At 46.9% G+C, this 11,901-nt stretch overlaps 1 long non-coding RNA gene across 1 annotated transcript; it reads left to right on the plus strand.

Moving 5' to 3' along the window:
- Positions 1 to 11,491, plus strand: LOC144381720 (uncharacterized). Its single transcript, XR_013447491.1, has 5 exons — positions 1 to 283; positions 933 to 1,635; positions 2,142 to 2,318; positions 10,011 to 10,177; positions 11,392 to 11,491. It is a non-coding gene; the product is annotated as an uncharacterized LOC144381720 (long non-coding RNA).
- Positions 11,492 to 11,901: the final 410 nt, after the last annotated feature.

Raw genomic sequence — 11,901 nt, forward strand, 5'->3', positions numbered from 1 at the left:
GCTCCGCGGACCCCAGCCTCGAATTCACCCCATCCCATCTTCAGCATTGACACTTGGCGTTTACCCACTCCACACGACTGTGTGCTTGTTCATCCTGTTCTTTCACTCCTCGCGGGCCTTGCACCTACGGGCCCGGGAGTCCCTAGCTCCCCGCTCAGGATCATGGAACGCTACTGACTGAGTCAGTGGGTCCCCCGCTCCCACCGAAGTCCCCGAGACAGCATCTTGTACATGCCTGGAGCTCCAAGGTGGACTGGAATCTTCTGAGCTCCATTTAGTTCTGGTGAGCAAATCTGTATCAGTTGCCTGCCTGCTCCGCCTCGAGCCTGTGAGGGTTTGCCCGCCGGGTCACGGATGCGGGGACGGGAATAGGACAGCGGACAGTGCACGCTCCGGGGTGGCGGGGGCGTGACGCAGGGTAGTGTGGGAGTCAGGCGGTCTTCACAGCGGCAGGGTCCCCCGTGCTGGGTTCGAGTGATGGAGGGGAGATGTGAAAGTCCTGGGAACATCCACGCAAAGGCATTGAAGCATGCACAAGCACACATTTCTAGCGAAGGCCGGTACTGCTGAGGACGGAGGCAAAGGGAGAGGGCAGGAGCGGAGGGCCAGGAGGTAGAAGGAGCCAGGCGTGTGGGGGGGGGGGGGAGGGGGGCGGTTCCTGATGGGAGACTCAGAGCACCAGGCCAGATGGGAGCCAGGCGCGCGGTTACCAAAAAGGGGCTGACTCTGACCCAAGTACAGGATGCAAACTGATGAAGAGAGCATTTATGGGCTTCGACTCTGTGTTAGGCACTGGTAATCACTTGACATGTATTAGGTCACTTGGTTCTCACAATCCTATCAGGTAGTAAGTACCATTATTATGCCCATTTTACAGATGAGGAAACGGAGGCCTGGAGAGGTTAAGTAATATGCCCACAATATGTTTTTAGGTTATGAACCCAGGAAGTCTGACTCAAGAACTCAACTTTAACCACTCTGCTACTCTTGTCCCAGAAATATGGGAAGGACTTCAACTTTGTTTTTGTTTTTTTAAGATTTTATTTATTTATTTTAAGAGAGAAAGAGTGGCGAGTGGAGCAGAGGGAGAGGGACAAGCAGACTCTGCATTGAGCACAGAGCCCCATGTGGGGCTCAATCCCATGACCCTGAGATCACAACCTGAGCTGAAATCAAGAGTCAGACACTCAACTGACTGAGCCACCCAGGCGCCCCTGGATTTCAGTTTTTTAAATGCCTTCAAATAGCACTAGGCCTCTCAGAGGGAGCAATTACCGTGTAGGTAAAAATCTAAAATAACAGAGATAAATTGGTCTCAAAATACCAAGGAAGGGTATTATCACCAGAAAAATAGCAAGAGGTTTATAGACCTCTTAGCTTCTAGAAGAGAGGGTTATTATCTCTTTAAGATTGTAACTTACAAACATAATAAAGTAGAAATCGATCGATGACGCTTTAAGGCAATGCTGCTCAGGTATGCCTTCTGAGCTGGGTTTCAAGCATGTCGGGTGGGATGTAGCATCTTCCTGTGCCACAGCTGCCCTTTCTCCTGAAGAGGACCCCCGTGCCTGCACCCAGATGTCCAGGACACAGAGGGGACCCTCCTGAGACCCAACACCCAGGCTCAGAACATATGTGAGTCAAACCATTCCTTTTCACCTTTGGCATCTTGAAGGTCATAATTAACATCCTGTTGCTCATGAACAAAGTCCAAATTCCTTAGCTTGGCCTTCGAGGCCACCCACAACTACCTTTCCCAGTTCACCTGTCCCCACTTCACCCCATACATCTCTTTTCCAGCCCACATGACCCACTATCCTTTAGACCTGACTTGTGTATTGCTAGGGCTGGGTCTACATTCCCACCATCGCCTTGGCCTGGTGGCACCTGCTTCACCTCGCATCAAACAAAATCCGACCCATCTTTCCACCTGCAGGTCAAGGACAATCTGGTCATGCCCATGAGAAGCAACCTTTCCTGGGGTGATTAGTGCTTATCTGCATCATCCCTCACTCCCAGGGGGGCAGAACTGGGTCATGCACAGGCTTGCATACTCCCCAGGGACCAGGACTGGCCCTGACATAGACTAGGGACTCATCAAATATTTGCTGAATGACTGCAGAATTTACTTATTTTTTCAGTGCCTCCAACGCCTGAGAATCTCAGATTCCAGAAATCTCAAATGAGTATCTGTCATATATTGAAAAGACTCACAGAAAAGGTATTTCACTGCTTCTCTCCATGGCTTGGTCTAGAATATAATCACTCACTGTTGGGACATTTTTCCTGATGTTTAATTGAGCTTCTCCTGCCACACGGTAAGCTGATTTTTTTGGTTGTCATTGTTAGCACCTTTGTACTGAACAGCTGCTGCCCATATTTGGCATAACAATTTTTGGTAGACCTTAGAATCCTGTTACAACAGGATTTGCGATCACACAGGGTAGCGTGATGTCCCTGAACAGAACCTCATAAAGTAGAAACCCCCACCGTATGACTAGCTCACACATATCTTAGTCCTATTTTTATCTAATCAAGGCTTGCTCTTCATTTGAAGTTTCTCTTAAATAAACTTTCTCCTTCTTAGTTAAATAATCTCAGCCCTCCCAGGAATTATTTCTGGCCTTATCCAATGTTTTCGAGTTGAAATAGAGAACAATATTCTTGTAAAGGTCTAAGAGAAGCTTCTAAGTATATTAAGTCCTGTGTGTATCTGGGCGTGGTGTGTGTGTGGTGTGTGGGGTATGTGTGTGTGTGCGTGTGTGTGCATGTCTGAGAGAGATCGAGAGATTATGGAGCTTTCGTTCTGAAGATCAGGTTACAATATAAAAATAATAAACTAGTCTGAAGTTTACTGAACATACGGTAAGCATTTGGAAACCCACTTAAGAACTTGGAATAGCTCTTCTAACAGCTGGGTCCTCTGTCATTTTAGCTCCAGGAAATTGATCAAAGACCATCAATTAGCCCTTTATGTGGTCACCTCAGGCTGGCCTCAGAACAACAGATGTTGAAAGGGGTGAGAGAGCAGTATGTCCCACAGAGTGGAGGCTTGACATTTTTCACTTTTGAGAGTTATTTGAAGATTCTTGGGTTTAACTTTCCTGGCACAGACCCAGAGATTCTTCACTGGATCAATCCTAAAAGAACGGCGGATTTTGGTTTTGCATTTGTGCATTAGGTAAAATCTTAATCCACACACACACATACACACACACTCATCCATGATGGTGCTCACTCATACTGGTGAATGCACTGAGGATGAAGCTTGCCTTCTCTGCTCTTTTTCCAAGAAAAAGAGGGTTGCTGCTTTCAGGCAACCCTCCAGGATGTGAGAAAAACAAACCCAGTTTTGTCTTGTCCAGAAGATGGCGCTGTGCACCACACTCTGCTGGGCCACCTAATGGTGATCTTGAGGGACTCTACAACCTCCCAACAGGAGGGTTGTCCCTCCAAAGCCTGGAGTTGGGGCCAGGCTCCACTCTGGTCCACTCTCCTCTCCTCTGCAATCTTACAGACATTATTCATCCACCACAAGCCGTGAATGGATCATAAAATGTATAAAAACTGCTTCCTACTAATGCATTCATTCAGCAACATTTAGTGAGTGACACCTGTATGCCAGGAGCAGTTCGTAGAGCTGGGGGTACGGTGGTGAGCAGAACAGATGATTAAATGATGTCCATTCCCATACAGAACTTTCTAATTAGACAGTAAGACGATAAAAACATACACAAAACTCTATCACGTCATCTCGGTCATCAGTAGGTACTTAGAAGAGAAAATAAGCAGGCTCCTTCAGTGGGCTGGTCTAGAAAGCCTTTCTGGGGGTGACAGGTGAGCAGAGGCCTGAATGATTCTAAAAAGGGCACCTTGGAATCACCTGCGGAGCTTTTACAATCCCGGTGCCCAGGCCCACCGTTGAGGCCTATTGACTTAATTGGTCAGGGGCAGGGTCTGGGCACCGGGGGTTTTAATCTCCCAGATGATCCAAATGTGCAGCCAAGGTTGAGAACAATGAACTCTAAATATCTCAGCAGGAAATCATGCCCCTTGGTAGGGAATTTTCCTGTAGCTGAATGAAAAGTGTTCCATGATAGTCAGAACTCCAGAAAGATGTCGGCGACACTTTTTGCTGCTGCCTGACTGACATCTTGGCCGGCTGCGTCCTGGAGGCCCTGGGTCGGCACTGGCCCAGGCGGCTACCTGAAGTCCGGTCAAGGGAGGCAGCGGAGCCCACTCAGCAAGCCAGAAAACACTCCCGCAGTCCTCTGGGCGGGTGAACCATCTTACTTCTCAGAAAAGCAGGGGAAACCTTGTCACTTCCCTCTCCTACCCCCATGTGAGTTCACTTGAGTGCCCATATAGGGAGCAGAGAGGACTGTCCTACCATCTCTCCATCTTAGGGTAGGGAGCACCCTTTCTGCTCTCCAGGTGACCACCCTAAGCTGCTTCTCCCACACCTGCACCTCTCCGACCTTGTACCTGAACTCCCCGCCTGTCCCACTTCTGCTCTGGAAGTCATCAAGGATCTTGGGCTAAATACAGAGAACAAACTGGTGGTGGCCAGAGGGAAAGGGGGTGGGGGATGGGCACACCCGAAGGGGCGTGGGAGACACAGGCTTCCAGGTATGGAATGAATAAGGCACAGGGGTAACAGGTGCAGCCTAGGGAACCTGGTCTGTGATACTGTAAGAGCGTTGTGTGGTGACACACGGTAGCCACGCTTGTGGTGGGCACGGCATAACCTACAGACTTGTTGAATTGCTATGTTATACACCTGAAACTAATGTAACACTAGGTGTCAACCATACTCAAAAAAAGAAATGGGAAAGAAAAGAGAATCTTTAAGGGAAAGGGCCTCTTAGAACTAGATTCTGGAACTGCTGAGTGGGCCCAGGTGGGCTCTTGGGGCCTGATGGATTCCAGCCCTCAGCTGCTGACCCTGATTCTGTCTTATTTGGGACACATGGGTCCTATCTCCACTGGTGTCAGACAGTGAGCTGCCCTGGTGAGCATTTCCTTGTTTCTCCTTCAGACAAGCTGGAGATTGTCTTTCCCTCGTCTAAAATGCTGGCCAGGGGCGGCTGGCCATATCCACCTTCCTGAGATGCATGCTCCAGGGCAGATCTTTGCTCTCAGACACGGAAGTGCTCAAGGAGGCCAGCCGGGGACCTAGGCTGAGAACAGACACACTAAGACAAGAGAACCCTATGTAATGAGATCTCCGTGGTATTTGTCCTGGGACCTGAGGCCACAGTTCTCTTTCTCTTTATTTTTAATCATAGAAAATTAAAAACCAACAGGGAAGTAGAAAGAATAGTAAGGTGAAACCCCATGGACCCCATCATCCAGCTTCAACAGGTTGCCACCCTTATGTCATCTGTCATCATAACTCTAGAAGCCAGGGATAGAGAAGTTACAGCAGGTTTCAGATACGTCATTGGACCCATAAATATGTCCGAGGCACATCTTTAACTGATAGGTTTTTTAACACCCCCACCAGGCTTTTATCACCTAATACCACAGTAGTTCATATTCACATCTCCCCATTTTCTTGGATGTCAGTTCTCTTAAACAGAGATCCAATTGTTACTTGATAGAGGCAGATATCGTATTCATTTTCCCTTTATCACTTCAATTCCCCAACCCTTCTTGTTGGGTGGGGAGCAGGAAGTTAGGTAGGAACATTTCCCTTTGACATTGACCTGAGAGGTTTAGTGGAAGGCACCTGGGACTTGGCTCAGACTTGAATCCCCTCTGCTCCTTCACGACTTAGGGTGGGATCTGGGTGAGTCTTCCCTTCCCTGTCTCTCTGCGGTGAAGACAAGCTTACTTGTTATGAGCCTCCAGATTCACAGATTCACAGTCTGTTAAGTACTTGTCAAAAGCAAATAAGCATTATTACATAAATCCCCCAACAGTGTTTCCCTATTAAAAAAAAAAAAAGGTATTAGTTAAGCTCTATTCTCTGGTGTGAAAAGTCAAGTGAACCACTCAGATAATCCTTAAGAAATGCATTCAGTGTTTAATGGCCTAGTTCTTAAAAGAGACACCCTCCCCCACTCAGTGAAACCACTCTTGAGTTTAGAAGTTTTCACAAAAACAAAATTCACTGTTCTTCCCTGCCTCGCTCATTAGAAGATAGTCTTTAGCTCTTGGTTAGTTTTAATTCTTTTCCTTGGAAGCTGTTACCTTAGAAAGGAAGGGAGAACACAAATCGAAGAGTGTGTTAACAGGGACTTAGTTAAAGGCAGGATGCTAAATTGCAGAAAGAGATTTTGCTAGACTTTATTATTTGTGAGGTTGACCCCTTTGTTGATATAAACCCCATGAGATGTTGTTGTAATTTCTTAGCTATACTTTAGAGAAGGGTATTAGTCTCCTTCTGCTACTGTAACAAATTTCTGCAAGCTTGATGGCTTAAAACAACACAAATTTATCATCTTACAGTTCTAGAGATCAGAAATCTAAAATGAGTTTTATGGCATTAAAATCAAGATGTTGGCAGGGCTGGCTCTTTCTGGAACCTCCAGCAGAAAATTTGCTCCTTGCCTCTTCCGGCTTCTAGAGGCCGCCCACGTTCCTTGGTTCGTGGCCCCTTCCTCACATCACTCAGACCACTGGCTTCTGTCATCACATCTCCGGCTACCCACTCTGATCTCCTGCCTTCCTACTATAAGGACCCTTGTGATTACATTGGGTACCCCAGATAATCAGGATAATCTCTCCATCTCAAAAATCTTTCATTTAAACACATCTGGAAAGTCTCTTTTGTCATATATGGTAACATTTACAGGTTCAGGGGATTAAGATTTGGGCATTCTTTAAGGGAGGGAAAGAGCTTTGGAAATCCAGGCCTCAAAAATCACCCCAGAACCGTATCCTCTTTTAGTCTTCCTGGGGGTGGCCAGCTGATCGTCATATACACTGTACTCTGGGAAATCCAAAGCTGGTCATTTGTTGAAGGGTAGAAATTTGTGGGCCCTGAAACACATACCATGTATTTTCTCTCCTGTGAATCAAAATTCCTCAAAACTGTGAGCATCCATTCATAAATAACTATTCAGGTATCATCATCAAATAGTATCAATTTTGGATTTCTGTTCTTAATATGGGGTTTTCCAAACGTGAGGTAAACTTGTCATCCTTCTCAAATCTGGGCAGGCTCTGGGACTGCTTTGACCACGTCCAGGCCTTAGAAGCCAGACAACGCTCACTTCCTGTCTCCCAGAACACTGGTTCTAAGGGCCTAATCTTCCTCATAAAACGTCAAGCTACCTTGCTGGGGAGACCACGTGGAGAGGTCTGGAGGGTACTGGGAGAAGAAGAAAGGCATAGCTGCGCACAGCCTTCTAGCTGTCCCTGTAGGGCACCAGGTGTGTGAGCCGTCTTGGACCCTCCAGAGCAGCTCGCTCCAGTTGTCTACACTGCAGGCAGCAGAAGAATCACCCTGTCAAGTCCTCTCTGAATTCCCGATCCACAAAATTGTGAGATATAAGAAAGTGGTTGTAGCGCTAAACCTCTTAGTTTTGGGGTAGTCTGTCGTGCAACAATTAGGTAACTAGACAGAATTTAGTGACCACCACATGCACAGTGTGCTAGTCACTGTCTAGAGGGTCTAAGGGTAGAAATGTAGGGGCCATCCAACCACAAATCCCAATCCATAGTATCATCAGAGAGTCTTGATTTGGACTTCCCTGTCTACACAGTGAGAAACTGATGGATTGACTCGTTTCTGCAGTGGGGATCATAGGAATGAGGAGTCATGGAGTTGTTTGGGGATGACAAATGGAATAAGGAGAGTTTTGTAATCTGAGAAAGCCTATCTCGATGTCGTAGTTAGTAGTGGTAGTTATAGTGACAGTGTTATGGGAGAAATTCAATGGAGAATAGTCATTCTCTGCTTGCTTCATATTGTCTCCAAGGGTGGGTGTTGATAACAGGTTTAGAGCAATTTGATTTTGCATCATAACTCATTTTCAGTGCTGAAGAGGAAGAAAAGGACAAGGGAAAAGGAAAACAAATTATTTTATTTCCTCCCAGAGAGTTGGGGATCTAGTATGTTACTTGCTAGCACATTATGTAATTGTAGATTATGTAATTTGTGGACACATGTATTCTTTCTCTTCCTGTCCCGGGCTGACCCTTCCCTCTCTTGCCTTCTCTGATCCACGTGCAATTATACATGTCCCCTTCTACTACAATAGAGTGAAAATGTATTCTGGACTGAGCCTGCAACTATTTATTTAAAATCAGTTGCCCTTCAGAAAGTTTGATCCAGCCCCATACAAAGAATGATTAAAGAGCTGGAATGGAGACAGTCTGCCTCTCTAGGGAATGCAGTTCACGCAATCAAGGCATGAACTTGAGCCCAGATAACAGCTAGCACATGCAGTGTGCAGCCTCTGTTGAGCTGTCTTTGAAGACATTTCGAGTTTAGTCTGTCCAGACTGAGGTCTGCAAAAGATTAGAAGCTGGAATTCAAGGCCTGTCAGGAACCCACATGCACAGCCTCTGGGGCCAGAGGCCTTTGGTCACAAGATAGGGAGCCTCTTCTCCGGCAACTGAGACAGAAGACGCAAATCCATCTATTTCTCTCTTGTGGAGTAAGACTCAGGGGCTGAATGTCCATTTTGAATTTTAAAAACTGGTTTAGAATTCTCCGTATGTTCTTAGACATTAGAAAGGCTTTGCCCGTTGTTGACTAGCCTACCCTGATGGAAAACGAACAAAACATGTGGCTTTGAAAACAATGCAAATCAAACTGTCATTGCTTTGCTCCCCGGTGGGCCCACCCCACTGAAGGAGGTTGGGAAAGATCCGTGCAGCTTTTCTGTGCTTGAGGTCTTCATCTTTTTACTATGGGAGCTGCTCTAAATACAGGAACACGGCTTTTCCAAGGTCCGGGCACCATCTTCCAAAGCCAGGACAACTAATTCAAAAGAAACCGGCTGCCCCCTAGGCCAGATAATGAAGTCAGAGACCCCAGGGCATCCCATGGCCTGGAGAGAAGGGGAAATTGTCAATACTGTGTTCCCTGGTGGTGAAGCTGTATTTGTTTAGGCTGAGAAAGGGATGAAAGTCGTCCTTTCTCCCAAGAAGGTGCATTTCCCAGTGATTACACCCCTGACCTGGCCCACCCACAGCACACAGAAAGCAGCAATGAAGTGTCCCCAGAGGAAGACACAGGTCTTACTGAACCAGCAGGTGAGGGCAGGAGGCGGTGGGGAGGAGACTCACCCTGGGGGTCCAACAGAAGCGCGGGACACAGGACAGCACAGAGGTCAAAAGGAAGGAATTTGGGACAGACACGCTTGGCTTTGCCATGTGTGTGTGCCTTTGGCAAGTCCTCTGACCTCTCTAAATTAGTTTCCTCATTGGGAAAATGGGGGTATCGTCTATTTCATGGGGTTGTTTGAGGATCCAGCGTGAGATTGCCTGTTGCAGGTCACATTCACAGCACAGGAAGAGGGGAGTCCGGGGAAGGGGGGGTGGGGGCTGCCGCAACGTAAGAAACCAGTGAGGCTGAAGTCATCACTATGAGTCATTCCAGCTTGTGGGGTGAGGAAGGGGGTTCTGTGCAAGGCTTGGGGCCTCAATCAGGATTGCTCCAGGACCCAAGGAGTGGGTGGTGAGGGTGGTCCTGAGTCTCTGCAGCATCACTCACCCCTTCAGCTGGGCAACGAGGCAGGCAGGGCTTAACGAATGCTTGTATCAACCCAACAAGTCCGATTCCAGGTTACGCTACTTTCCCAATCTTCACGTCCCCATCTGGCAAGATTGCACCCATTAAGGCCCATCAAATTTTATGAAAGTTGGGCTTTAAATGAATATTTAGAAAGGGATTAAGTGGCAGGGTCTCTAATTCCCATTTCTTTTTTGCAGCTGTTACACCAAAATAAACTTGCTTTTTTACTTTGAGCCCAAAATTTCTCTTGATAGACAGATGATGTACAAATGGTGACCTTTTTGGATTTGCAGAATTCTTTGAATACATTATTTATTAGCTCACAGGTGCTGCACATAGTTGTAAGATGGATGTCAAGAAGGCCAAAGAAGAAAATGCTAAAGGAAATTCTGTTCATGAGTGTGCTGATAGGAGCTTCATAGGATTTCTAAATGTGTCGTGAAAACTATATTCCAGCATCTGACTGCAATGGCCCTGGATATTAAGGTAAACAAGTAAACAACTTGACCTCACTTTTACTGTTTTTAGGAAGTCTAAAGTCTAGCTTAGGGGCAAAAAAAAAAAAAAGGCAAATAATAATAAATAGTATCTTTGCAATTAGGCCTTTTCCAAATGTTTTGCGTCTGCTCCTCATGAGATGATCGTGATAACCTTGGGACAGAGCAGAAGTTGGGAACAGGGGGCCAACACTGATGCCTGTGGAAACAAAGTCACAGAGTTGCCCATCCAGGGCCCTGGCAGATGTCACAAGCTGATAGTGACAGAGGAGGGTTGGAGCCCAGGTCTCCTGTCGGTCTATCTCTTACTGATGCAAATTTTAAAAATAAGTACTTTTTTTCTTTTATGATAAAAGTAATACACACTCATAAAAAAATTAGGAAATTATAGAACCCAAATCACTCCTTAATTCTACCACTCAAACACAATTATTGTTAACATCTTTGATCCAGAAAATAAAGTACTTCTCTAAGCTCATACTGTAGTGGATACCTGCTCTTAGCAATCTTGATTTAATTGAACTGTCACACAGATCCTCACTTGGCATTTGGAGAGACAGGTGGCTGCCCACACAGTTATGAGAGGAGCGGCACCGAAAGAGAACCATGTGTGCCCACTCCCTTCTTCTGGGGCCATTATTAAGTCACATCTTAGGCTAAGCAATCATGTCTCCAAAAGGCAGATCCCTGCTGGTTGCAATTAGGTGTCATGGGATGAGTAACCCATTAGTACCCATTAACGGAGATGGGTTTCTCCGATTAACTTGCTCAGAACAAGGCTCTGATGGAAAGGCATACAGGATGGGTAACTGTTAAAGCCAGTGTTAGGGGTCTTTTCAAAGCTATAACTGGGGTGGGCAGTCTCTCTGGTAGCTGTGGGAAGGATGGCCAAGGCTCCTTCTGCTGCTGTTGTCACCTCAAATGAAGGGGCAGACCGTGTTTTCCAAAGATGGAGATATCTACCTCATCCCACATGTACTTCTCACAATGTGACTGACACCCACCCACGGGGAAAGTGGGGTCTGCTTTCCTTCCCCTTCAGTCTCCACACGAGCCTGTGACTGCATTGACCACTGGAGAATGGTGGGAGTGATGCTATATGACTTATGAGGCTAGCTCCTAAGGAGGGTAGAGCTTCCCCTTGGGGCTTATATTTCTCTCTCTTCTTCCCTTCCTCACCATCTTTTCCATGTTCACTTTTAGAAGCCGGCCACCACGCAGTGAGGAAGCCCAAACTGGTTCAAGTAGAGAGACCACATGGAGAGAAACGGAGGCCCTCAGCTAATAGCCAGCATCCACCACCAGACAGGTGAGTGAATGAGCCTTCAGAGGATCCCAGCTCTCTGCCTTCAAGGCCTCCAGCCGAGGCCCAGGCTCCACAGAGCGAACACAAGCAAGCCATACCCCTTCTGCCCGACTGAATTCCTGACCCACGGAACCCATAAGATGGCTCTGTTACGCCGCCAAGTCAAGGGGGGCAATTGTTCCATAGCCATGGTGCTGGAACATATGCACCCAACGATATCTAAATGAAGAAAGACATCTATCCAAGAAAATCAGATGTTCGCCTTGTAGAAATATATCCCTAGCCCCTGACTCTCATGCCCTAAGCCCTGCAATCGAAGAGCCAAGACAAATGCCCTGCCCAAGTTCACCTTCCTTAGACTTGACTCATTCTCCACTTCACCCCCTCCCCGGGTTGGAGTGCTCTAG

The sequence above is a fragment of the Halichoerus grypus genome, chromosome 5 (genome assembly GCF_964656455.1).
Source record: "Halichoerus grypus chromosome 5, mHalGry1.hap1.1, whole genome shotgun sequence".
Taxonomy (NCBI): domain Eukaryota; kingdom Metazoa; phylum Chordata; class Mammalia; order Carnivora; family Phocidae; genus Halichoerus; species Halichoerus grypus.